General features: G+C 36.8%; 1 protein-coding gene across 3 annotated transcripts in view; it reads right to left on the bottom strand.

The window, feature by feature from the left end:
* The window catches only part of smad1 (SMAD family member 1), a 94,961-nt gene extending 71,981 nt beyond the window's left edge, over window positions 1–22,980 (bottom strand). Inside the window, exons 1-2 of one of the 3 annotated variants that reach the window (XM_062032333.1) lie at window positions 22,898–22,980; window positions 8,559–8,739 (exon numbers count right to left, since the gene is read on the bottom strand). The gene's annotated coding sequence lies outside the window, so the exon portion shown is untranslated. Of the gene's footprint in view, window positions 1–8,558; window positions 9,056–11,538; window positions 11,677–22,897 lie in introns of those variants that run through there. The other 2 variants (XM_062032331.1, XM_062032332.1) reach the window with 2 other exon arrangements.
* Between the last annotated feature and the right edge of the window lie 4,230 nt (window positions 22,981–27,210).

Here is a 27,210-nt window from a genome sequence, read left to right as displayed (position 1 = left end):
ATGTCCTCCACTATGTCCTCCACTATGTCCTCTACTCTGTCCTCTACTCCATCTCCCACTATGTCCTCCACTGCATCCTGCACTCCATCTCCCACTATGTCCTCCACTATGTCCTCCACTATGTCCTCAACTATGTCCTCTACTCTGTCCTCTACTCCATCTCCCACTATGTCCTCCACTATGTCCTCCACTATGTCCTCAACTATGTCCTCTACTCTGTCCTCTACTCCATCTCCCACTATGTCCTCCACTGCATCCTGCACTCCATCTCCCACTATGTCCTCCATGCACTCCATCTCCCACTATGTCCTCCACTGCATCCTGCACTCCATCTCCCACTATGTCCTCCATGTACTCCATCTCCCACTATGTCCTCCATGCACTCCATCTCCCACTATGTCCTCCATGCACTCCATCTCCCACTATGTCCTCCATGCACTCCATCTCCCACTATGTCCTCCACTGCATCCTGCACTCCATCTCCCACTATGTCCTCCATGCACTCCATCTCCCACTATGTCCTCCACTGCATCCTGCACTCCATCTCCCACTATGTCCTCCATGCACTCCATCTCCCACTATGTCCTCCATGCACTCCATCTCCCACTATGTCCTCCACTGCATCCTGCACTCCATCTCCCACTATGTCCTCCATGCACTCCATCTCCCACTATGTCCTCCATGCACTCCATCTCCCACTATGTCCTCCACTGCATCCTGCACTCCATCTCCCACTATGTCCTCCATGCACTCCATCTCCCACTATGTCCTCCATGCACTCCATCTCCCACTATGTCCTCCACTGCATCCTGCACTCCATCTCCCACTATGTCCTCCATGCACTCCATCTCCCACTATGTCCTCCATGCACTCCATCTCCCACTATGTCCTCTACTCTGTCCTCTACTCCATCTCCCACTATGTCCTCCACTATGTCCTCCACTATGTCCTCAACTATGTCCTCTACTCCATCTCCCACTATGTCCTCCACTGCATCCTGCACTCCATCTCCCACTATGTCCTCCATGCACTCCATCTCCCACTATGTCCTCCACTGCATCCTGCACTCCATCTCCCACTATGTCCTCCATGTACTCCATCTCCCACTATGTCCTCCATGCACTCCATCTCCCACTATGTCCTCCATGCACTCCATCTCCCACTATGTCCTCCACTGCATCCTGCACTCCATCTCCCACTATGTCCTCCATGCACTCCATCTCCCACTATGTCCTCCATGCACTCCATCTCCCACTATGTCTTCCATGCACTCCATCTCCCACTATGTCCTTCATGCACTCCATCTCCCACTATGTCCTCCATGCACTCCATCTCCCACTATGTCCTCCATGCACTCCATCTCCCACTATGTCCTCCATGCACTCCATCTCCCACTATGTCTTCCATGCACTCCATCTCCCACTATGTCCTCCATGCACTCCATCTCCCACTATGTCCTCCACTGCATCCTGCACTCCATCCTCCATTTTACCCTTCATGGAATCCTTCACTGCCCCCCCAACCACGTCTTTAACTGCGTGCTCCTACCAACCCCTGTGTCCCCCACCACGTCCCCCATTTAGGGATGTTGGAGCAGGGCCTGTCTCCAGCCAGATGGTGACCCGCGGTTGCCTTCCACGCTCACATGACATGAAGTGAGCGAGGTGACAATCACCATGACTGACACACATGTGACACTCACTTGGCGTCTTGGCAAAGGCCAGAGACAGTTTTAATGGTTGGATCAGGCCATGGCGACCATGTTGTCATTGTCTGCACGGAGACAGATTAACTACCAATCACAGAGTGACACCTCATCAAAGATAATGTTACAGTATGTGCATTAAGGGTGCAGTGCATCATTACCGCCAACAGATGGCGACGTGAGTTTTGACTTTAACTTATTTTTATAGTGCTTTTTAGGACTGTTGTGGCCAACTCTCCCTGTCCTTTCTGTGCAGCAGCCTGGTAGTGGACACCGGTGTCTTCTTCCTGATGCAAACTACAACTTTACGTAGAAAAAGGAGACCCTCCTGGGGAATGTAGTCATTCACATGCAGAGTATGTGAGGGGTGGTCTTGCAGCGCAGGGTGGTGGGACGCGTACTGACAGCAGCTGTCACTCACATGTCTGCTGGCCGACTGGGGCAACACACACACACACACACACACACACACACACACACACACACACACACACACACACACACAGCTGCCAGTTCAACAGTCGTCACACAACAAGGGAGGTTAGACACGGGGGGGGGGGGGGGGGGATGATGGAGGTAAGGTGGTTATATGGTGGTGCACCTGTATCTTTACTGCTACAGGTGTCAATTCTATCACAAACTACTCAGTTAGTGGTATATTATTATTATTTAAATATATATATATATATATATATATATATATATATATATATATATATATATATATATATATATATATATATATATATATATATATATATATATATATATATTGCCAAAAGTATTTGGCCACCTGCCTTGACTCACATATGAACTTGAAGTGCCATCCCATTCCTAACCCATAGGGTTCAATATGAAGTCGGTCCACCTTTTGCAGCTATCACAGCTTCAACTCTTCTGGGGAAGGCTGTCCACAAGGTTGCGGAGTGTGTTTTTAGGAATTTTCCACCATTCTTCCAAAAGTGCATTGGTGAGGTCACACACTGATGTTGGTGGAGAAGGTCTGGCTCTCAGTCTCCGTTCTAATTCATCCCAAAGGTGTTCTATCGGGTTCATGTCAGGACTCTGTGCAGGCCAGTCAAGTTCATCCATGTCTTTATGGACCTTGCTTTGTGCACTGGTGCACAGTCATGTTGGAAGAGCAAGGGGCCCGCTCCAAACTGTTCCCACAAGGTTGGGAGCATGGAATTGTCCAAAATGTTTTGGTATTCTGGAGCATTCAAAGTTCCATTCACTGGAACTAAGGGGCCAAACCCAACTCCTGAAAAACAACCCTCACACCATAATTCCTACCACTTCGTGGCTGAGTTGCTGTTATATATATATATATATATATATATATATATATATATATATATATATATATATATATGTATATTCAATAATAATAATATACCACTAACTGAGTAGTTTGTGAGAGAATTGACACCTGTAGCAGTAAAGACAGCTGGTAAAGATACAGGTGCACCACCATATAACCACCTTACCTCCATCATCCCCCCATACACACACACACACACACACACACACCAGTTGGTTTACCCACAATTCCATGCTCCCAACCTTGTGGGAACAGTTTGGAGCGGGCCCCTTCCTCTTCCAACATGACTGTGCATCAGTACACAAAGCAAGGCCCATAAAGACATGGATGTCTGGTGTGGATGAACTTGACTGGCCTGCACAGAGTCCTGACCTGAACCCAATAGAACAGTGGTCCCCAACCTTTTTGTAGCTGCGGACCGGTCAACGCTTGAAAATTTGTCCCGCAGACCAACATCAGTGTGTGACCTCACCAATGCACTTTTGGAAGAATGGTGGAAAATTCCTATAAACACACTCCACAACCTTGTGGACAGCCTTCCCAGAAGAGTTGAAGCTGTAATAGCTGCAAAAGGTGGACAGATATTATATTGAACCCTATGTGGGATGGCACTCCAAGTTCATATGTGAGTCAAGGCAGGTGGCCAAATACTTTTGGCAAGTATATATATATATATATATATATATATATATATATATATATATATATATATATATATATATATATATATATATATATATATATATATATATATATACATACATACATATAAATATATATATATACATATATACATATACATATATATATATACATATACATATATATATATACATATACATATATATATATACATATACATATATATATATACATACATATATATATACATATATATATACATATATATATATATACATATATATATATATACATATATATATATATACATATATATATACATATATATATATATATATATATATATATATATATATATATATACATATATATATATATACATATATATATATACATACATATATATATACATATATATATATATATATATATATATATATATATATATATATATATATATATATATATATATATATATATATATACACTACCGTTCAAAAGTTTGGGGTCACATTGAAATGTCCTTATTTTTGAAGGAAAAGCACTGTACTTTTCAATGAAGATAACTTTAAACTAGTCTTAACTTGAAAGAAATACACTCTATACATTGCTAATGTGGTAAATGACTATTCTAGCTGCAAATGTCTGCTTTTTGGTGCAATATCTACATAGGTGTATAGAGGCCCATTTCCAGCAACTATCACTCCAGTGTTCTAATGGTACAATGTGTTTGCTCATGGGCTCAGAAGGCTAATTGATGATTAGAAAACCCTTGTGCAATCATGTTCACACATCTGAAAACAGTTTAGCTCGTTACAGAAGCTACAAAACGGACCTTCCTTTGAGCAGATTGAGTTTCTGGAGCATCACATTTGTGGGGTCAATTAAACGCTCAAAATGGCCAGAAAAAGAGAACTTTCATCTGAAACTCGACAGTCTATTCTTGTTCTTAGAAATGAAGGCTATTCCACAAAATTGTTTGGGTGACCCCAAACTTTTGAACGGTAGTGTATACTCATTCAAAACACAACTGATGGTCCCAAGCCCGTTGATAAAGCAATAAATTCCACTAATCAACCCTGATAAGGAACACCTGTGAAGTGAAAACCATTGCAGGTGACTACCTCTTGAAGCTCATGGAGAGAATGCCAAGAGTGTGCAAAGCAGTAATCAGAGCAAAGGGTGGCTATTTTGGAAAAAAAAACTAGAATATAAAACATGTTTTCAGTAATTTCACCTTTTTTTGTTAAGTACATAACTCCACATGTGTTCATTCATAGTTTGGATGTGACAATCTACAATGTAAATAGTCATGAAAATAAAGAAAAGGCATTGAATGAGAAGCTCTATGGGTGTGGTTGGGTCCACCTTTACGACAATGAAACGGAAAAGAAGGACGGGAAAAAATACATTTTCTGCCAATTTCAGCTCTTGTCTGGACTCCCGATGAGGATTTGGGACTCCAGGACAAGTAATAAGGCGTTTAAACAAGACATTTTTTTTAATTATTTGTGAAAAGGTACCCCTTTATGACATTTAAGCAAAATATTGTGGGGTGGTGTTTATTAATTTTCTGCTATTTTCGGGTCTTGTCTGGACTCCCTAAACTCGCTGAGGCAAGACTTTTTAAAAATTTTTTTGGGTAAGGGTCCCCCACTTACGACATTCGAGTGGAAAAAAGGGGATAAAAAAATATAACAATTTCTGCCGACTTCGGGGATTTGGGACACATCCCTCAACTCCAGGACCAGTACATGTGCAGTTGAAGCAAGACAAACTTTTTAATTTTTACAAATTCTTACGGCATTTAAGCGGGAAAAAAGTGGGGGTGAAAATAGTAATTTTGTGCCATCTGAGGGTCTTATGGGGACTCCTAACGAGGATTTGGGCTGGCCCTCTCATCTCGTAGACCAGGAATGTGAAGTTCATCTATTATTTATATATCTTTTTCATTTATTTATTTATTTCAGGCAATGACATAAAAAAAAGTACAAACTTGACAACACATAATAATATAAATTAATATAGTGCAAAAGGTAACGTATAGTATGTAATGCATGATTGTCCAGTTTTGCCTGAATAAGTTGAAGCAAGACATTTCTTTAAATTTGTTGGGTAAGGGTCCTCCCTTACGACATTTAAGCAGAAAAAAGACGGGAAAAAAATATAATTTTCTGCCATTTTCGGCTTCTGTTGGGACTCCCCATGTGGATTTGGGAGGTAATGTGCCGTTGAAGCCAAACAATTTATAAATTATTTTGGGAAGATTTAAAAAAAGAAGACATTACCCTTTCAGTTTTTGCTTCAAATGGTTGAAAATACAATTATTCTAACACAATAGAAATTGACTTCATACTGGGAAAACTGGCTCAACTATGTCACGCCCCATAAGCCTGACTTTAATTTTTCGAATTAGTGATTGTACTGCTTAAAAAAAAGGATTACTCCCTATATGTGTGTGTGTGTATATATATATATATATATATATATATATATATATATATATATATATATATATATATATATATATATATATATATATATATATATATATGTTTATATTATTTTATTTTTGATTATTATTATTATTAATGCATTATTAATTATTTTTTGTTTATTTAATTTATGTATTTGTAGATATTACTTTGTTTTTTTTTTGCTGTTTCTTTCTTTTTTGGGGGGAGGAGGTGGTGATATGGTTGGGATGTAAACAAAAAATATTTTGACATTTAGGGCAGACAACAGATATATGATGTATGTGAATAAAAATAAAATGGAAAACAAATAAAAAAATAAATTATATATATATTTTTGCTTCAAATGGTTGAAAATACAATTATTCCAACACATTAGCTCGACTTTAAATACAATATTTTCTGCGTACATCAAAGAGTAACAGGAGTTATTACATTGTCGTATCACGTGTTGAATTCCTTCTGTGGGGGGAGGGGGAGTGTTGGTGGAAGATGGTGTGATCGCAGGATGATGTCATCCATCTTTGAAATGATCCCCACGAGGTCATCGTTATGAGGTCACGTGACCAGGGACCATGTATTGGCGTGTTGCTCCTCAGCCACTTTAAAAATGCATCCAAAAGCCGCCAACAATACCGCATTTACACCTTGGGACCTGAATATTGGCCATTTTGTTATTACAAGCTATGACGCAGGCGAACTATTTTTAAGCCGCACACCGTGATCAAAAACTAGCTTGTGCAGCTATTGACATACTGAGCTGCTGCATCGCCTCTGAGTCGGTGAAAGTTAATTGTAGATTACAAACCATGCCTCTCACTTATATAGTAGAAGGTTGTGGACATAAAGCGACAAGTTGGTCAACTATCACATCCAACTTAGATGTGTTTAGGGCACTTTTTGTTTTTTAAACATGCGTGAGTATTATGATTAAATCTAAACAGGAAGATATAAACATCCCATCAGTCGGCATCCCAGTGAGAGCAGACATTGTACAGTAAGCGATTGTTTTAATATGTTTGTACATCTTGTTTAGCACTTAGCAATACTGCTACATAATGCTTCGTGTTTCACTAAAGCTGGATCGGTTTAGCACACAGCTTCCTCCTTATTTTCAGGTTCAAAAAATATACAGGTTCTGGATCATCATTTGTCCCAAAGTAGTCTTTGTTGGCTCTCATGAAGTCTGCCATTAGTAGTGTTGTTGTTGAAGGAAATAGCGAAGATTGTGATGAGTCTAGGAAATTAATACACCGCCGTATGCTTAAAATGACAAAAATACGTATGAGTGTGCTAGTGTGTTACTACAGTACATTTATACACACAGCATGTTTATAAAACGTTGGAGGTTTTTAGAGCGGTAATAAGTGGACTCGACTTGGCTCCATTGTCAGCTGACTCTTGCTAGCGTTTATTTACGAGTTACAACGCACACAAAAGAAAGCCATATCTGTTCTTGTCTTACATAAGGATTGTGAATGATGGGCAACAGAAAAAAGTGCGGTTTGGTAAACTTATCATGTTTCAAGTGTTTCTGTGACCTCCCTCCAAAGGCATCAATGCAGGGCCACACCTGGCTAAAGTAGCTCTCTGAGCAGAAATTTGTTTGGAGGGCCCCTCATTACAACATTGTTTACACATTTCTATGTATGCGAAAAAAGTTTTATACTGCCTAATGTTATGGTTGCAGGAGGGAGTAGTGACGGCACAGTTCCACAAAGGGGTAATGTTGCTCTATGTTTTTATATATATATATATATGCACAATATATATATAATGATACACAATACTAAATATACACTACCGTTCAAAAGTTTGGGGTCACATTAAAATGTCCTTATTTTTCAATGAAGATAACTTTAAACTAGTCTTAACTTTAAAGAAATACACTCTATACATTGCTAATGTGGTAAATGACTATTCTAGCTGCAAATGTCTGCTTTTTGGTGCAATATCTACATAGGTGTATAGAGGCCCATTTCCAGCAACTATCACTCCAGTGTTCTAATGGTACAATGTGTTTGCTCATTGGCTCAGAAGGCTAATTGATGATTAGAAAACCCTTGTGCAATCATGTTCACACATCTGAAAACAGTTTAGCTCGTTACAGAAGCTACAAAACTGACCTTCCTTTGAGCAGATTGAGTTTCTGGAGCATCACATTTGTGGGGTCAATTAAACGCTCAAAATGGCCAGAAAAAGAGAACTTTCATCTGAAACTCGACAGTCTATTCTTGTTCTTAGAAATGAAGGCTATTCCACTAAATTGTTTGGGTGACCCCAAACTTTTGAACGGTAGTGTGTATATATATATATATATATATACACACACACTAAAAAAGAGAATGGAGTGTGACTAATCCAAAAGGGGTGTACGTGTGTGTGACTGTGTGTGTAATTAATTGTTGTGTATTACCGTGATGTGTTAAGCGAGAGGCGGGACAAAGCAGAAGAAGGTCCGTGAGACAAGCGGTAGGTCCGTGGGGCTGAGAGAGACGTGATGAGGTCCGTGTGCAAAGCGGGCGTCGAGGGAGGCAGTCCAAAGTCCAAAGGGGAAGTCGAGGCGCACAGCTCGATTATGGAAGACACGGGAAGAACTGCGGGAAGACACAAGGGATCAAGCACACGGGAGGGAAGCCAGAAACGGGATGCTTACTACGAACAGAAGACTAAGTTCCGGCCAGGATCCTTGGGTCTACTGGTCTTTATACAGCTCGCCCTCATCAGTCCCAGGTGTGCAGATTGCTGATCGCCCACAGCCTTGCCGGCATGTGGGCGTGACGATCGAGCCAGCGCCGTGACACCTAATTAAACTTTGTCATTTATTTTTGATGCATGTTTTGTACAAAAATGAATTCTTAGGAAAGAAAATGTTAATTCAGATGATTGTTTTTGTCAGTACAAATACATTTGATTCAAATGTTCTGTGATCAATGAAAAACAAAATTGCACACGTTCCTGACCAGCAAAAAACTTGTTTTTATTATAAAAAGATGCAAAGATGACATTTTTTATCCAAAAATGTTCATTAACACAGTATATGCACATATAAAATTGCATGTATATATACACTTTATAAAAGAAGTAACAATACATGCTGGCTTTTGAGCAAAAAAAACTGCGACAGGTTAAACTTGAAGGAAGGGGCCAGGAATACATTTTCCGGAAAATTTCTAATGAAGCGCATCGTCATTCATTCATTGACATGAAAAAGGTGGCCCTCATAGGTGGGTAGTAACGCGCTACATTTACTCCGTTACATCTACTTGAGTAAGTTTAGGGATAAATTGTACTTCTAAGAGTAGTTTTAATTCAACATACTTTCACTTTTACTAGAGTATATTTATAGAGAAGAAACGCTACTTTTACCCCGCCATTGATCTACATTCAGCTCGCTACTAGCTACTGATTTTTATCCATCTGTTAATGCGCGCTTTGTTTGTTTTGGTCTGTCAGACAGACCTTCAAAGTAGGATCTATCGCATGCCTGCGTTCAACCAATCAAATACAGTCACTGGTGACGTTTGACTCCGTTTCACCAATCAAACAGAGCCAGGCGGTCACATGATTAACTGCACATGAAGTTTCAGCGGCAAACAACAACAAGCTTAAGCTTACATGAACTCAACTTCAAATTTGAGGAAGCACATCGCTTCGTAAGTAACGTTAGTAGATATTTTGGTTGTCACCGTAGGCTGATGTTAGCTTCCCTGCTATGAATCACTGTCAAATGTACATCTTGTGGGGACATTTATTAACGCACTGCAGCCTCACAGACAGACAGACAGACAGACAGACAGACAGACAGACAGACAGACAGACAGACAGACAGACAGACAGACAGACAGACAGACAGACACAGACACACAGACACACAGACACACAGACACACACACACACACACACACACACACACACACACACACACACACACACACACACACACACACACACACACACACACACACACACACACATAGAAACACCAATCAGAAGTGCACAGTGTGTTCTCAGGTGCAGCCCACACTTATCAGAGTTTATGGTTTGCGTAAAGGCTAACTTGTTATTTTCCTTTGTAATATCTGCCTACTGAGCCTATGGTGCTGTTAAATGATAATGGGTTATACTTGTATAGCGCTTTTCTACCTTCAAGGTACTCAAAGCGCTTTGACATTATTTCCACATTCACATACACATTCACACACTGATGGCGGGAGCTAACCAGCAGCAATCAGGAGCAACGGTGAAGTGTCTTGCCCAAGGACACAACGGACGTGACTAGGATGGTAGAAGGTGGGGATTGAACCCCAGTAACCAGCAACCCTCCGATTGCTGGCACGGCCACTCTACCAACTTCGCCACGCCGTCTGTTAAGTTATTGTGGCTCAATTTGCCTTATTTTTTTTATGTTCATGTATTATTATTTAATATATATTATTGTTTTAGTTGCTTAGTAGATATTCCTAGCTCTGAATTTGCTCATTGCTATTTTTATGTTTTTGTGCATTCTTTGTTGCCGTCATCATTAAACAAACAGGTTACTCATCAGTTACTCAGTACTTGAGTAGTTTTTTCACAACAAACTTTTTACTTTTACTCAAGTAAATATTTGGGTGACTACTCCTTACTTTTACTTGAGTAATACATCTCTAAAGTAACAGTACTCTTACTTGAGTACAATTTCTGGCTACTCTACCTGCATTGATGCATGTGTTTGTTTGTTTAGTTTATTTTTTTTAAAGAAAACAATCAACGTGTTTAGGTGCATTTTGTTGTCATAATAATACATTTGATACTTTTTTGGATATACATTTTACAAGCACTGGTCTTCTATAAGAAGATCACCATCTTTTTTTGGATATCATGATTTTACATTTTGAGACTTGTCATGGCCTCTCTATAAAGTAGACTAGGGGCGCCCTCTAGTGGCAACACACCGTCAGTACGGGAGTTAGTACAGCGAACACAATGCGCAACGTTGCATATTTGTACTTTTTACCTCCACCAGGATGTTATGGTATTGTACCTGTTGGTTTGTTTGTCTGTTGGTTAGCAAAAATAACTCAAAAAGTAAATGGATTATACTTTTCTACCTTCAAGGTACTCAAAGCACTTTGACACCATTTCCACATTCACCCACGCTTCCACCCACTGATGGTGCCATGCAAGGCCCTAACCACGGCCTATAAGGAGGCAAGGGTGAAGTGTCTTGCCCAAGGACACAATGGAGGTGACTACGGCGGAAGCCGGAATCGAACCTAGAACCTTAAAGTTGCTGGCACGGCTGTTCTACCATCTGCGCCAGTTACGATTTTTATATATTTACTCCCATCAAATCATGTTTACAACAACATTCAATAAATGTCAGAAATGGGATATATGGAACAAGTGATTACCTTTTGGGGGTGATCCGGATCCTCGTCTGGATTCAGGACTTGGTCGAGTGGGCAAAAAGTTCAATTTTGGTCTCATCACTCCGAATTACTTTGTTCCAGAAGTTTTGAGGCCTGTCTCTGTGCTGTTTGGCGTAATGTAAGCGGGATACTTTGTGACATTTGTGCAGAAATGGCTTTCTTCTGACGACTCGACCATGCAGCCCATTTTTCTTCAAGTGCCTCCTTCTTGTGCATCTTGAAACAGCCACACCACCATTTTTCAGAGAGTCCTGTATTTCAGCTGAAGTTACTTGTGGATTTTTCTTTGCATCTCGAACAATTTTCCTGGCAGTTGTGGCTGAAATCTTTGCTGGTCAACTTGAATCCCTCATTTTCCATTTCTTAATCAGCGTTTGAACACTGCTGATTGGCATTCTCGATTCCTTGGATATCTTTTTATACCCCTTTCCTGTTTTATGCAGTTCAATTACCTTTTCTCGCAGATCCTATGACCATTATTTTGCCTTCCCCATGACTCAGAATCCAGAACCATCTGTGCAGCACTGGATGAAAGATGCAATGGTCTGTCAGAAGCCCAGAAACTCACTGACCTTTTATACACACACATTAATTACAAACAAACAGGTCACAGGTGAGGATTGGAACCTTGATTAGCCATTCAAACCTGTTTGTGTCAACTTTTGTGCATGTTATCAGATCAAAGTCACTGGGGTATGTAAACTTTTGATCAGGGTCATTTGGGTACTTTCTTTTGTCATTTTGATTTAAACAGAGTAAACACAGTTGTTTGCCAATAAATAGCTTCACACAACCATGAAGCATGAGTGCAAGAAAGGTTTTTGTGTTGTCATTCATATTCTCTGAAGAATGGCCAAGAAATCATAAATCCTCCCAGGGTATGTCAACTTATGAGCACAACTGAACATCTATTTTTATATTGCTCTTTTTATCTTTGGTATGAACATTATTATGTAAAGTCGAGGTTATTCGTTTTTTTGTTTTTTGTTGTTGCTTATTTTGTATTACAACATTTTATTATTGATCATGTTGTACTGCATTGTAATCTTTTGTTTTGTGATTGTGTGATGTCTTTTGCCTGGACCCCAGGAAGAATAGTCTCCACTGGGGTGTAGACTAATGGGGATCCTTAATAAACTAAACTAAAACTATACTAAACGCTTTAACACTGCAAAAAGTCAGTGTTCAAAAACAAGAAAAAATAAATAAAAATTAGGGGTATTTCATTTGAACTAAGCAAAATTATCTGCCAATAGAACAAGAAAATTTGGCTTGTCAAGACTTTCCAAAACAAGTAAAATTAGCTAACATCAATGAACCCAAAAATACCTCAAAATAAGTATATTCTCACTAATAACAACTGTACTACTATATGAGTACGTATTTTCTATTGTTTCATTGAAAATAAAACAGCAAAGTCCATTTGGCTGTCATCTGTTTCAATTATGAGACACAATTGTGTCAAAGTCATGATTTTTTTTTTCATGCTTGAAATAAGAAATTATTACTTTAAAAGAGTAGTTTTATACTTGTGAGTGTTGATGACACAGCTTTGCAACAGTTGATATTCTAGTTTCAAGCATGTTTTACTCAATATAGCTCATCAAATCTCAGCAACAAGCTGTAATATCTTACTGAGATCATTTAGGACCAAAACACTTAAAACAAGTAAAACACTTTAACATAAAATCTGCTTAGTGAGAAGAATTATCTTATCAGACAGAAAATAAGCAACTATCACCCTTATTTGAGATATTTAATCTTACTTAGATTTCAGTTTTTGCAGTGCAGGCATGGACGATGTGTTCGGATCATGGGAAAAACAAACATCAAATCAAAACAGTACGAATATAAAACATCACCACCAGCAGGTTGTTACAGTACGAATGGATAAATATATAGCCTGTTAATTTGCGCAATGTTGACAAGTGAGGCCTCCGAGAACTTGGCCACTGAAAAAAAAATCAAAAGTAATTGAAAACAGTGCGGCCAAAACCGGATGTAAATAGTACGCATGCCATTGTCTGGAGCGTTGTCAGCATGTCTGTGATGTGGACGTAACTGGAGTATATTCCAGATATACAGCGATCCACAAAATGTTCAAATATTAAGACAGCGGCGGCTTTTAGGGAGCGAAAGAGCAGCAGGGCGAAGCAAGTCTCGTTAATCCTCTCGTTAGAGCCGTGATTCATGTCAGTCCACATGGTGCAACAGCTCTCGGTGGCGTGATCACTCCTGTTTAACTGCAGACTAACGAGCAAATTAAATCTGATACAGGGTGGTTCCATTTTTTTTTTTTTTGTCAGAAATGGATTGATTCCATATTGTTTTCACTCTGCTTGATCTAAAAATGAAACTGTTACTGACTACCACAATTTATTTTCTTAAATGACTGATTTTTTAATTAATATACTCCAGGTCTGATGAATCCATCATTTTTTTGCCAGGGGGTTGTATATGTAGAGCAGTGGTTCTTAACCTTGTTGGAGGTACCGAACCCCACCAGCTTCATATGCGCATTCACAGAACCCTTCTTTAGTGAAAAATAAAATGTTATTTTTTTTCAAATTCAAGACAAAGTTATATGTTTTTGGTAACACTTTAGTATGGGGAACATATTCGAAGTAACAAAGACTTAATTTAGAGTTTTTTGTTTGGGTTAGGGTTAGAGGGTTAGGGTTATAATAAGGCCATGCCGAATAAGGGATTAATAAGTACTTAATAATGACTAGTTAAGAGCAAATACGTTACTAATTTGCATGTTAATAAGCAACTAATTAATGGTGAATATGTTCCCCATACTAAGGTGTTACCATGTTTTTTTACTGGTGCATAAAATGAACCGTGCATGAACATCACATCTCTCGTTTATGTTTTACTTGGTAAACACTTGAACGCAGCATTTTTACTATTGATGTACTTAATAGACATTTGAACGCAACAATCTCGGTAATGTTTAACTTGGTAAACACTTGAACACAACATTCTTACTTTTAATGTACTTAGTAGACATTTGAATGCAACACTATTATTTTACTTGGTAAACACTTGAACACACCATCCTTACTATTGATGTACTTAGTAGACATTTGAACACACCATCCTTACTATTGATGTACTTAATAGACATTTGAACACACCATCCTTACTATTGATGTACTTAATAGACATTTGAACGCAACACTCTCGTTTATGTTTTACTTGGTAAACACTTGAACGCGACATTCTTACTATTGATGTACTTAATAGACATTTGAACGCAACAATCCCGTTAATGTTTTACTTGGTAAACACTTGAACGCAACATTCTTACTATTGATCTACTTAGTAGACATTTGAACGCAACACTCTCGTTTATGTTTTACTTGGTAAACACTTGAACACAACATTCTTACTTTTAATGTACTTAGTAGACATTTGAATGCAACACTATTATTTTACTTGGTAAACACTTGAACACACCGTCTTTACTATTGATGTACTTAATAGTCATTTGAACGCAACACTCCCACTATTATTTTACATGGTAAACACTTGAACACACCATCCTTACTATTGATGTACTTAATAGACATTTGAACGCAACACTCTCGTTTATGTTTTACTTGGCAAACACTTGAACGCAACATTCTTACTATTGATGTACTTAATAGACATTTGAACGCAACAATCCCGTTAATGTTTTACTTGGTAAACACTTGAACGCAACATTCTTACTATTGATCTACTTAGTAGACATTTGAACGAAACACTCTCGTTTATGTTTTACTTGGTAAACACTTGAACACAACATTCTTACTTTTAATGTACTTAGTAGACATTTGAATGCAACACTATTATTTTACTTGGTAAACACTTGAACACACCATCCTTACTATTGATGTACTTAGTAGAAATTTGAACGCAACACTCCCACTATTATTTTACTTGGTAAAAACTTGAACACAACATTCTTACTAGTGATGTACTTAATAGACATTTGAACGCAACACTCCTGTTTATGTTTTACTTGGTAAACACTTGAACACAACATTCTTACTTTTAATGTACTTAATAGACATTTGAATGCAACACTATTATTTTACTTGGTAAACACTTGAACACACCATCCTTACTATTGATGTACTTAATAGACATTTGAAGACACCATCCTTACTATTGATGTACTTAATAGTCATTTGAACGCAACACTCCCACTATTATTTTACAACGTAAACACTTGAACACAACATTCTTACTATTGATGTACTTAATAGACATTTGAACGCAACACTCCTGTTTATGTTTTACTTGGTAAACACTTGAACGCAACATTCTTACTTTTAATGTACTTAATAGACATTTGAACGCAACAATCTCGTTTATGTTTTACTCGGTAAACACTTGAACGCAACATTCTTACTATTGATCTACTTAGTAGACATTTGAACGCAACACTCTCGTTTATGTTTTACTTGGTAAACATTTGAACAGAACATTCTTACTTTTAATGTACTTAGTAGACATTTGAATGCAACACTATTATTTTACTTGGTAAACACTTGAACACACCATCCTTACTATTGATGTACTTAATAGACATTAGAACACACCATCCTTACTATTGATGTACTTAATAGACATTTGAACGCAACACTCCCACTATTATTTTACATGGTAAAGACTTGAACACAACATTCTTACTATTGATGTACTTAATAGACATTTGAACGCAACACTCTCGTTTATGTTTTACTTGGTAAACACTTGAATGCAACATTCTTACTATTGATGTACTTAGTAGACATTTGAACGCAACACTCTCGTTTATGTTTTACTCGGTAAACACTTGAACGCAACATTCTTACTATTGATCTACTTAGTAGACATTTGAACGCAACACTCTCGTTTATGTTTTACTTGGTAAACACTTGAACACAACATTCTTACTTTTAATGTACTTAGTAGACATTTGAATGCAACACTATTATTTTACTTGGTAAACTCTTGAACACACCATCCTTACTATTGATGTACTTAATAGACATTTGAACACACCATCCTTACTATTGATGTACTTAATAGACATTTGAACACACCATCCTTACTATTGATGTACTTAATAGACATTTGAACGCAACACTCCCACTATTATTTTACATGGTAAAGACTTGAACACAACATTCTTACTATTGATGTACTTAATAGACATTTCAACGCAACAATCTCGTTAATGTTTTACTTGGTAAACACTTGAACGCAACATTCTTACTATTGATCTACTTAGTAGACATTTGAACGCAACACTCTCGTTTATGTTTTACTTGCTAAACATTTGAACACAACATTCTTACTTTTAATGTACTTAGTAGACATTTGAATGCAACACTATTATTTTACTTGGTAAACACTTGAACACACCATCCTTACTATTGATGTACTTAATAGACATTTGAACACACCAACCTTACTATTGATGTACTTAGTAGAAATTTGAACGCAACACTCCCACTATTATTTTACTTTGTAAACACTTGAACACAACATTCTTACTATTGATGTACTTAATAGACATTTGAACGCAACACTCCTGTTTATGTTTTACTTGGTAAACACTTGAACGCAACATTCTTACTATTGATGTACTTAATAGACATTTGAACGCAACACTCTCGTTTATGTTTTACTTGGTAAACACTTGAACGCAACATTCTTACTATTGATGTACTTAATAGACATTTGAACACACCATCCTTACTATTGATGTACTTAATAGACATTTGAACGCAACACTCCTGTTTATGTTTTACTTGGTAAACACTTGAACGCAACATTCTTACTATTGATCTACTTAGTAGACATTTGAACGCAACACTCTCGTTTATGTTTTACTCGGTAAACACTTGAACGCAACATTCTTACTATTGATCTACTTAGTAGACATTTGAACGCAACACTCTCGTTTATGTTTTACTTGGTAAACATTTGAACACAACATTCTTACTTTTAATGTACTTAGTAGACATTTGAATGCAACACTATAATTTTACTTGGTAAACACTTGAACACACCATCCTTACTATTGATGTACTTAATAGACATTTGAACACACCATCCTTACTATTGATGTACTTAATAGACATTTGAACACACCATCCTTACTATTGATGTACTTAATAGACATTTGAACGCAACACTCCTGTTTATGTTTTACTTGGTAAACACTTGAACGCAACATTCTTACTATTGATGTACTTAATAGACATTTGAACGCAACACTCTCGTTTATGTTTTACTTGGTAAACACTTGAACGCAACATTCTTACTATTGATATACTTAGTAGACATTTGAACGCAACACTCTCGTTTATGTTTTACTTGGTAAACATTTGAACACAACATCCTTACTATTGAGGTACTTAATAGACATTTGAACGCAACACTCCCACTATTATTTTACATGGTAAAGACTTGAACACAACATTCTTACTATTGATGTACTTAATAGAAATTTGAACGCAACACTCTCGTTTATGTTTTACTTGGTAAACACTTGAACGCAACATTCTTACTATTGATCTACTTAGTAGACATTTGAACGCAACACTCTCGTTGATGTTTTACTCGGTAAACACTTGAACGCAACATTCTTACTATTGATCTACTTAGTAGACATTTGAACGCAACACTCTCGTTTATGTTTTACTTGGTAAACATTTGAACACAACATTCTTACTTTTAATGTACTTAGTAGACATTTGAATGCAACACTATTATTTTACTTGGTAAACACTTGAACACACCATCCTTACTATTGATGTACTTAATAGACATTTGAACACACCATCCTTACTATTGATGTACTTAATAGACATTTGAACACACCATCCTTACTATTGATGTACTTAATAGACATTTGAACGCAACACTCCTGTTTATGTTTTACTTGGTAAACACTTGAACGCAACATTCTTACTATTGATGTACTTAATAGACATTTGAACGCAACACTCTCGTTTATGTTTTACTTGGTAAACACTTGAACGCAACATTCTTACTATTGATATACTTAGTAGACATTTGAACGCAACACTCTCGTTTATGTTTTACTTGGTAAACATTTGAACACAACATTCTTACTTTTAATGTACTTAGTAGACATTTGAATGCAACACTATTATTTTACTTGGTAAACACTTGAACACACCATCCTTACTATTGATGTACTTAATAGACATTTGAACGCAACACTCCTGTTTATGTTTTACTTGGTAAACACTTGAACGCAACATTCTTACTATTGATGTACTTAATAGACATTTCAACGCAACACTCTCGTTAATGTTATACTTGGTAAACACTTGAACACAACATTCTTACTATTGATCTACTTAGTAGACATTTGAACGCAACACTCTCGTTTATGTTTTACTCGGTAAACACTTGAACACACCATCCTTACTATTGATGTACTTAATAGACATTTGAACACACCATCCTTACTATTGATGTACTTAATAGACATTTGAACACACCATCCTTACTATTGATGTACTTAATAGACATTTGAACGCAACACTCCTGTTTATGTTTTACTCGGTAAACACTTGAACGCAACATTCTTACTATTGATCTACTTAGTAGACATTTGAACGCAACACTCTCGTTTATGTTTTACTTGGTAAACACTTGAACGCAACATTCTTACTATTGATGTACTTAGTAGACATTTGAACGCAACACTCTCGTTTATGTTTTACTCGGTAAACACTTGAACGCAACATTCTTACTATTGATCTACTTAGTAGACATTTGAACGCAACACTCTCGTTTATGTTTTACTCGGTAAACACTTGAACGCAACATTCTTACTATTGATCTACTTAGTAGACATTTGAAAGCAACACTCTCGTTTATGTTTTACTCGGTAAACACTTGAACGCAACATTCTTACTATTGATCTACTTAGTAGACATTTGAACGCAACACTCTCGTTTATGTTTTACTTGGTAAACATTTGAACACAACATTCTTACTTTTAATGTACTTAGTAGACATTTGAATGCAACAATATTATTTTACTTGGTAAACACTTGAACACACCATCCTTACTATTGATGTACTTAATAGACATTTGAACACACCATCCTTACTATTGATGTACTTAATAGACATTTGAACACACCATCCTTACTATTGATGTACTTAATAGACATTTGAACACACCATCCTTACTATTGATGTACTTAATAGACATTTGAACGCAACACTCTCACTATTATTTTACATGGTAAAGACTCGAACACAACATTCTTACTATTGATGTACTTAATAGACATTTGAACGCAACACTCTCGTTTATGTTTTACTTGGTAAACACTTGAACGCAACATTCTTACTATTGATCTACTTAGTAGACATTTGAACGCAACACTCTCGTTTATGTTTTACTTGGTAAACACTTGAACGCAACATTCTTACTATTGATCTACTTAGTAGACATTTGAACGCAACACTCTCGTTTATGTTTTACTTGGTAAACACTTGAACGCAACATTCTTACTATTGATGTACTTAGTAGACATTTGAACGCAACACTCTCGTTTATGTTTTACTCGGTAAACACTTGAACGCAACATTCTTACTATTGATCTACTTAGTAGACATTTGAACGCAACACTCTCGTTTATGTTTTACTCGGTAAACACTTGAACGCAACATTCTTACTATTGATCTACTTAGTAGACATTTGAAAGCAACACTCTCGTTTATGTTTTACTCGGTAAACACTTGAACGCAACATTCTTACTATTGATCTACTTAGTAGACATTTGAACGCAACACTCTCGTTTATGTTTTACTTGGTAAACATTTGAACACAACATTCTTACTTTTAATGTACTTAGTAGACATTTGAATGCAACAATATTATTTTACTTGGTAAACACTTGAACACACCATCCTTACTATTGATGTACTTAATAGACATTTGAACACACCATCCTTACTATTGATGTACTTAATAGACATTTGAACACACCATCCTTACTATTGATGTACTTAATAGACATTTGAACACACCATCCTTACTATTGATGTACTTAATAGACATTTGAACGCAACACTCTCACTATTATTTTACATGGTAAAGACTCGAACACAACATTCTTACTATTGATGTACTTAATAGACATTTGAACGCAACACTCTCGTTTATGTTTTACTTGGTAAACACTTGAACGCAACATTCTTACTATTGATCTACTTAGTAGACATTTGAACGCAACACTCTCGTTTATGTTTTACTTGGTAAACATTTGAACACAACATTCTTACTTTTAATGTACTTAGTAGACATTTGAATGCAACAATATTATTTTACTTGGTAAACACTTGAACACACCATCCTTACTATTGATGTACTTAATAGACATTTGAACACACCATCCTTACTATTGATGTACTTAATAGACATTTGAACACACCATCCTTACTATTGATGTACTTAATAGACATTTGAACACACCATCCTTACTATTGATGTACTTAATAGACATTTGAACGCAACACTCTCACTATTATTTTACATGGTAAAGACTCGAACACAACATTCTTACTATTGATGTACTTAATAGACATTTGAACGCAACACTCTCGTTTATGTTTTACTTGGTAAACACTTGAACGCAACATTCTTACTATTGATCTACTTAGTAGACATTTGAACGCAACACTCTCGTTTATGTTTTACTTGGTAAACACTTGAACGCAACATTCTTACTATTGATCTACTTAGTAGACATTTGAACGCAACACTCTCGTTTATGTTTTACTTGGTAAACACTTGAACGCAACATTCTTACTATTGATGTACTTAGTAGACATTTGAACGCAACACTCTCGTTTATGTTTTACTCGGTAAACACTTGAACGCAACATTCTTACTATTGATCTACTTAGTAGACATTTGAACGCAACACTCTCGTTTATGTTTTACTCGGTAAACACTTGAACGCAACATTCTTACTATTGATCTACTTAGTAGACATTTGAAAGCAACACTCTCGTTTATGTTTTACTCGGTAAACACTTGAACGCAACATTCTTACTATTGATCTACTTAGTAGACATTTGAACGCAACACTCTCGTTTATGTTTTACTTGGTAAACATTTGAACACAACATTCTTACTTTTAATGTACTTAGTAGACATTTGAATGCAACAATATTATTTTACTTGGTAAACACTTGAACACACCATCCTTACTATTGATGTACTTAATAGACATTTGAACACACCATCCTTACTATTGATGTACTTAATAGACATTTGAACACACCATCCTTACTATTGATGTACTTAATAGACATTTGAACACACCATCCTTACTATTGATGTACTTAATAGACATTTGAACGCAACACTCTCACTATTATTTTACATGGTAAAGACTCGAACACAACATTCTTACTATTGATGTACTTAATAGACATTTGAACGCAACACTCTCGTTTATGTTTTACTTGGTAAACACTTGAACGCAACATTCTTACTATTGATCTACTTAGTAGACATTTGAACGCAACACTCTCGTTTATGTTTTACTTGGTAAACATTTGAACACAACATTCTTACTTTTAATGTACTTAGTAGACATTTGAATGCAACAATATTATTTTACTTGGTAAACACTTGAACACACCATCCTTACTATTGATGTACTTAATAGACATTTGAACACACCATCCTTACTATTGATGTACTTAATAGACATTTGAACACACCATCCTTACTATTGATGTACTTAATAGACATTTGAACACACCATCCTTACTATTGATGTACTTAATAGACATTTGAACGCAACACTCTCACTATTATTTTACATGGTAAAGACTCGAACACAACATTCTTACTATTGATGTACTTAATAGACATTTGAACGCAACACTCTCGTTTATGTTTTACTTGGTAAACACTTGAACGCAACATTCTTACTATTGATCTACTTAGTAGACATTTGAACGCAACACTCTCGTTTATGCAACATTCTTACTATTGATGTACTTAATAGACATTTGAACGCAACAATCTCGTTAATGTTTTAATGTTCAAACAACAAAACCAACACAGTGCATAAACTCACAACAAATGACACACCTGCAAACCAGTCTGCTGTTGCCGTATCCGTAATACGCCGATAGGGAGAAGTTTGTATTTACACGATGAGTCGGGTGTGTTTTGACCTCGGCCGAACCCGAGGCCGACTCGAACCCAGGTTAAGAACCACTGATGTAGAGAAATGTTGTGGCCAGTTTATGTGTACATCCTCAAAGCACCCACAAGATGTCAGTGTTGTACCTGAGAAAGTTGCCAGGAGTCTTCTGGCAGAACCTGATCGACTCCGAGCAAGCCTCTGGCACATTTGAATGGAAAATCCAACCCTGAAAGAACAGCACATGTCAAATTACCTTCACACTTGCGTTGTTTTAAAAACCAACAAAAAAAAAAGGAAAAAGGTTTAACAAGCATGCACGGAGGCCGAGCGAGGAGTCACGTAAGCGCCAACGGGTCAGAATGAAAACCTCGACAATGGTTCACAAAGAGGACCAGGAGTGGTTTCTGTGAGGTTCTGGGGTCGCAGGTTCCATCTCAGGTTTAGTTTAAGTGGGAGTTGAGGTTGGGTTTGGCCCAAGCGAGTGTTTATAAGAGACTTGGAGAAGTGCATAGTTCCTTTTCATGTCAACAATGATAGTGTTTGCGTGCAAATCCTGCTGACCAGAAGTGTCACAACAATAATATCAAACCCATGAACGTGATTGGAGCATCGCAGCAAAGCAAACAATCCGCCAGAGGAGGTTTGGAGTCATGAGTCGGGTGGAGTAGCGGCCAGCCAGAGTGCACGCCAAGGCAACACAACACATGATCGCCATGTTATATCTCCAACACTTCCACTGGGAGATCAACACTAACTGACAGGGAGCTGGCTGAGGGCCCGCACATGGGGGCCGGGGGGCCAGCAGAGCGAGCCCCGTGGGTGGGCGGGACACCTGAACTGGCAGGAGTGGAAGGAAAAAGACATAAAAATAAATAGGCAATAAACACTATTTACTAATATTTACCATTTGTACTTACATGGCGAGAAGAGGCTGCCTTAGAGGGGCATGGGGTGGCAGTGCCCTTTTACATCCAGCAGATGGCACTGTGTTTTCTTTGTTGCTGTGTAATGTTTGGGCAAACATATCATTTTAGCTGCAGTTGCGAGCGTACCAACATTGGGTGTTCCTTTTTAAATGGCACCAGACAGTACAATAAGTGGAATGAGAGGGGGCAGACAAAGAAAAGAATAAACAAAAGAGAAGGCAATAATAGTATCTGCGAGAACTTTTCTGGAGACCCTGAGTACAGACGTAAACAAAAATCTGAGGGGGGAAAAAAAAAAGAGATGTCAAATGTTCCTTTAGCTGAAGAGGGGACAGAGAGACAAGAGTACACAACATGATGAAATACGATCAGCAATAGACGTCGGTTAAAGGACTCTTGGCTAGGCAGAAGTTGAAGAAAGGGCTAAGAGTTATAACAAGAGGCAACGACGTCGGTGTCGGAAAAGAGGGAAGAAAAACAAGCCGTATATGTTTGCTTTATCTTAAAAAGGGACAGACAAAAGAAAAATATAGAACAATTACAAAAGACAACAACATTAGTGATAGGACTTGGATTAAGAGGGGACAAAATTAGAAAATATAGAACAAATAAAAAAGACAAGAGTAAAATTAGTGGCAGTGCTTGGTTTTAAGAGGGGGCAGATGGAGAAAGTAAAGAACAATTACAAAAAGAAAACAGTAAAGTTAGTGATAGTGTTTGGTTTAACAGGGGACAGACGGGAAAAACTAAAGAACAATTACAAAATAAAACAGTAATGTTAGGGATAGTGTTTGGTTTAAGAGGGGACAGATGGAGAAACTAAATAACAATTACAAAAGGAAAACAGTAACATTAGTGATATTGTTTGGTTTAAGAAGGGACAGACTGAGAAACTAAAGAACAATTACAAAAGAAAACAGTAACATTAGTGATTATGTTTGGTTTAAGGGGGGACAGACTGAGAAACTACAGAACAATTACAAAAGAAAACAATAATGTTAGTGATAGTTTTTGGTTTAAGAGGGGACAGATGGACAAGATATAGAACAATTCCAAAAAGAAAACAGTAACATTAGTGATTATGTTTGGTTCAAGAGGGGACAGACTGAGAAACTAAAGAACAATTACAAAATAAAACAGTAATGTTAGTGATAGTGTTTGGTTTAAGAGGGGACAGACTGAGAAACTAAAGAACAATTACAAAAAGAAAACAGTAACATTAGTGATTATGTTTGGTTTAAGAGGGGACAGACTGAGAAACTAAAGAACAATTACAAAATAAAACAGTAATGTTAGTGATAGTGTTTGGTTTAAGAGGGGACAGACTGAGAAACTACAGAACAATTACAAAATAAAACAGTAATGTTAGTGATAGTGTTTGGTTTAACAGGGGACAGACTGAGAAACTAAAGAACAATTACAAAATAAAACAGTAATGTTAGTGATAGTGTTTGGTTTGAGAGGGGACAGACTGAGAAACTAAAGAACAATTACAAAATAAAACAAGAACATTAGTGATAGTGTTTGGTTTGAGAGGGGACAGACTGAGAAACTAAAGAACAATTACAAAATAAAACAAGAACATTCGTGATAGTGTTTGGTTTAAGAGGGGACAGACTGAGAAACTAAAGAACAATTACAAAATAAAACAAGAACATTAGTGATAGTGTTTGGTTTGAGAGGGGACAGACTGAGAAACTAAAGAACAATTACAAAATAAAACAAGAACATTAGTGATAGTGTTTGGTTTAAGAGGGGACAGACTGAGAAACTAAAGAACAATTACAAAATAAAACAAGAACATTCGTGATAGTGTTTGGTTTAAGAGGGGACAGACTGAGAAACTAAAGAACAATTACAAAATAAAACAAGAACATTAGTGATAGTGTTTGGTTTGAGAGGGGACAGACTGAGAAACTAAAGAACAATTACAAAATAAAACAAGAACATTAGTGATAGTGTTTGGTTTAAGAGGGGACAGACTGAGAAACTAAAGAACAATTACAAAATAAAACAGTAATGTTAGTGATAGTGTTTGGTTTGAGAGGGGACAGACTGAGAAACTAAAGAACAATTACAAAATAAAACAAGAACATTAGAGATAAGTGTTTGGTTTAAGAGGGGACAGACTGAGAAACTAAAGAACAATTACAAAATAAAACAAGAACATTCGTGATAGTGTTTGGTTTAAGAGGGGACAGACTGAGAAACTAAAGAACAATTACAAAATAAAACAGTAATGTTAGTGATAGTGTTTGGTTTAAGAGGGGACAGACTGAGAAACTAAACAATTACAAAATAAAACAGTAACATTAGTGATAGTGTTTGGTTTAAGAGGGGACAGACTGAGAAACTAAAGAACAATTACAAAATAAAACAAGAACATTCGTGATAGTGTTTGGTTTAAGAGGGGACAGACTGAGAAACTAAAGAACAATTACAAAATAAAACAAGAACATTAGTGATAGTGTTTGGTTTGAGAGGGGACAGACTGAGAAACTAAAGAACAATTACAAAATAAAACAAGAACATTAGTGATAGTGTTTGGTTTAAGAGGGGACAGACTGAGAAACTAAAGAACAATTACAAAATAAAACAGTAATGTTAGTGATAGTGTTTGGTTTGAGAGGGGACAGACTGAGAAACTAAAGAACAATTACAAAATAAAACAAGAACATTAGAGATAAGTGTTTGGTTTAAGAGGGGACAGACTGAGAAACTAAAGAACAATTACAAAATAAAACAAGAACATTCGTGATAGTGTTTGGTTTAAGAGGGGACAGACTGAGAAACTAAAGAACAATTACAAAATAAAACAGTAATGTTAGTGATAGTGTTTGGTTTAAGAGGGGACAGACTGAGAAACTAAACAATTACAAAATAAAACAGTAACATTAGTGATAGTGTTTGGTTTAAGAGGGGACAGACTGAGAAACTAAAGAACAATTACAAAATAAAACAAGAACATTCGTGATAGTGTTTGGTTTAAGAGGGGACAGACTGAGAAACTAAAGAAAAATTACAAAATAAAACAAGAACATTCGTGATAGTGTTTGGTTTAAGAGGGGACAGACTGAGAAACTAAAGAACAATTACAAAATAAAACAGTAATGTTAGTGATAGTGTTTGGTTTAAGAGGGGACAGACTGAGAAACTAAACAATTACAAAATAAAACAGTAACATTAGTGATAGTGTTTGGTTTAAGAGGGGACAGACTGAGAAACTAAAGAACAATTACAAAATAAAACAAGAACATTCGTGATAGTGTTTGGTTTAAGAGGGGACAGACTGAGAAACTAAACAATTACAAAATAAAACAGTAACATTAGTGATAGTGTTTGGTTTAAGAGGGGACAGACTGAGAAACTACAGAACAATTACAAAATAAAACAGTAATGTTAGTGATAGTGTTTGGTTTAAGAGGGGACAGACTGAGAAACTACAGAACAATTACAAAATAAAACAGTAATGTTAGTGATAGTGTTTGGTTTAAGAGGGGACAGACTGAGAAACTACAGAACAATTACAA

The sequence above is a fragment of the Entelurus aequoreus genome, linkage group LG22 (genome assembly GCF_033978785.1).
Source record: "Entelurus aequoreus isolate RoL-2023_Sb linkage group LG22, RoL_Eaeq_v1.1, whole genome shotgun sequence".
Classification (NCBI taxonomy): Eukaryota; Metazoa; Chordata; class Actinopteri; order Syngnathiformes; family Syngnathidae; genus Entelurus; species Entelurus aequoreus.
The sequence above is the reverse complement of the archived record's forward strand: the minus strand, read 5'-3'. Positions and strand labels throughout refer to the sequence as shown.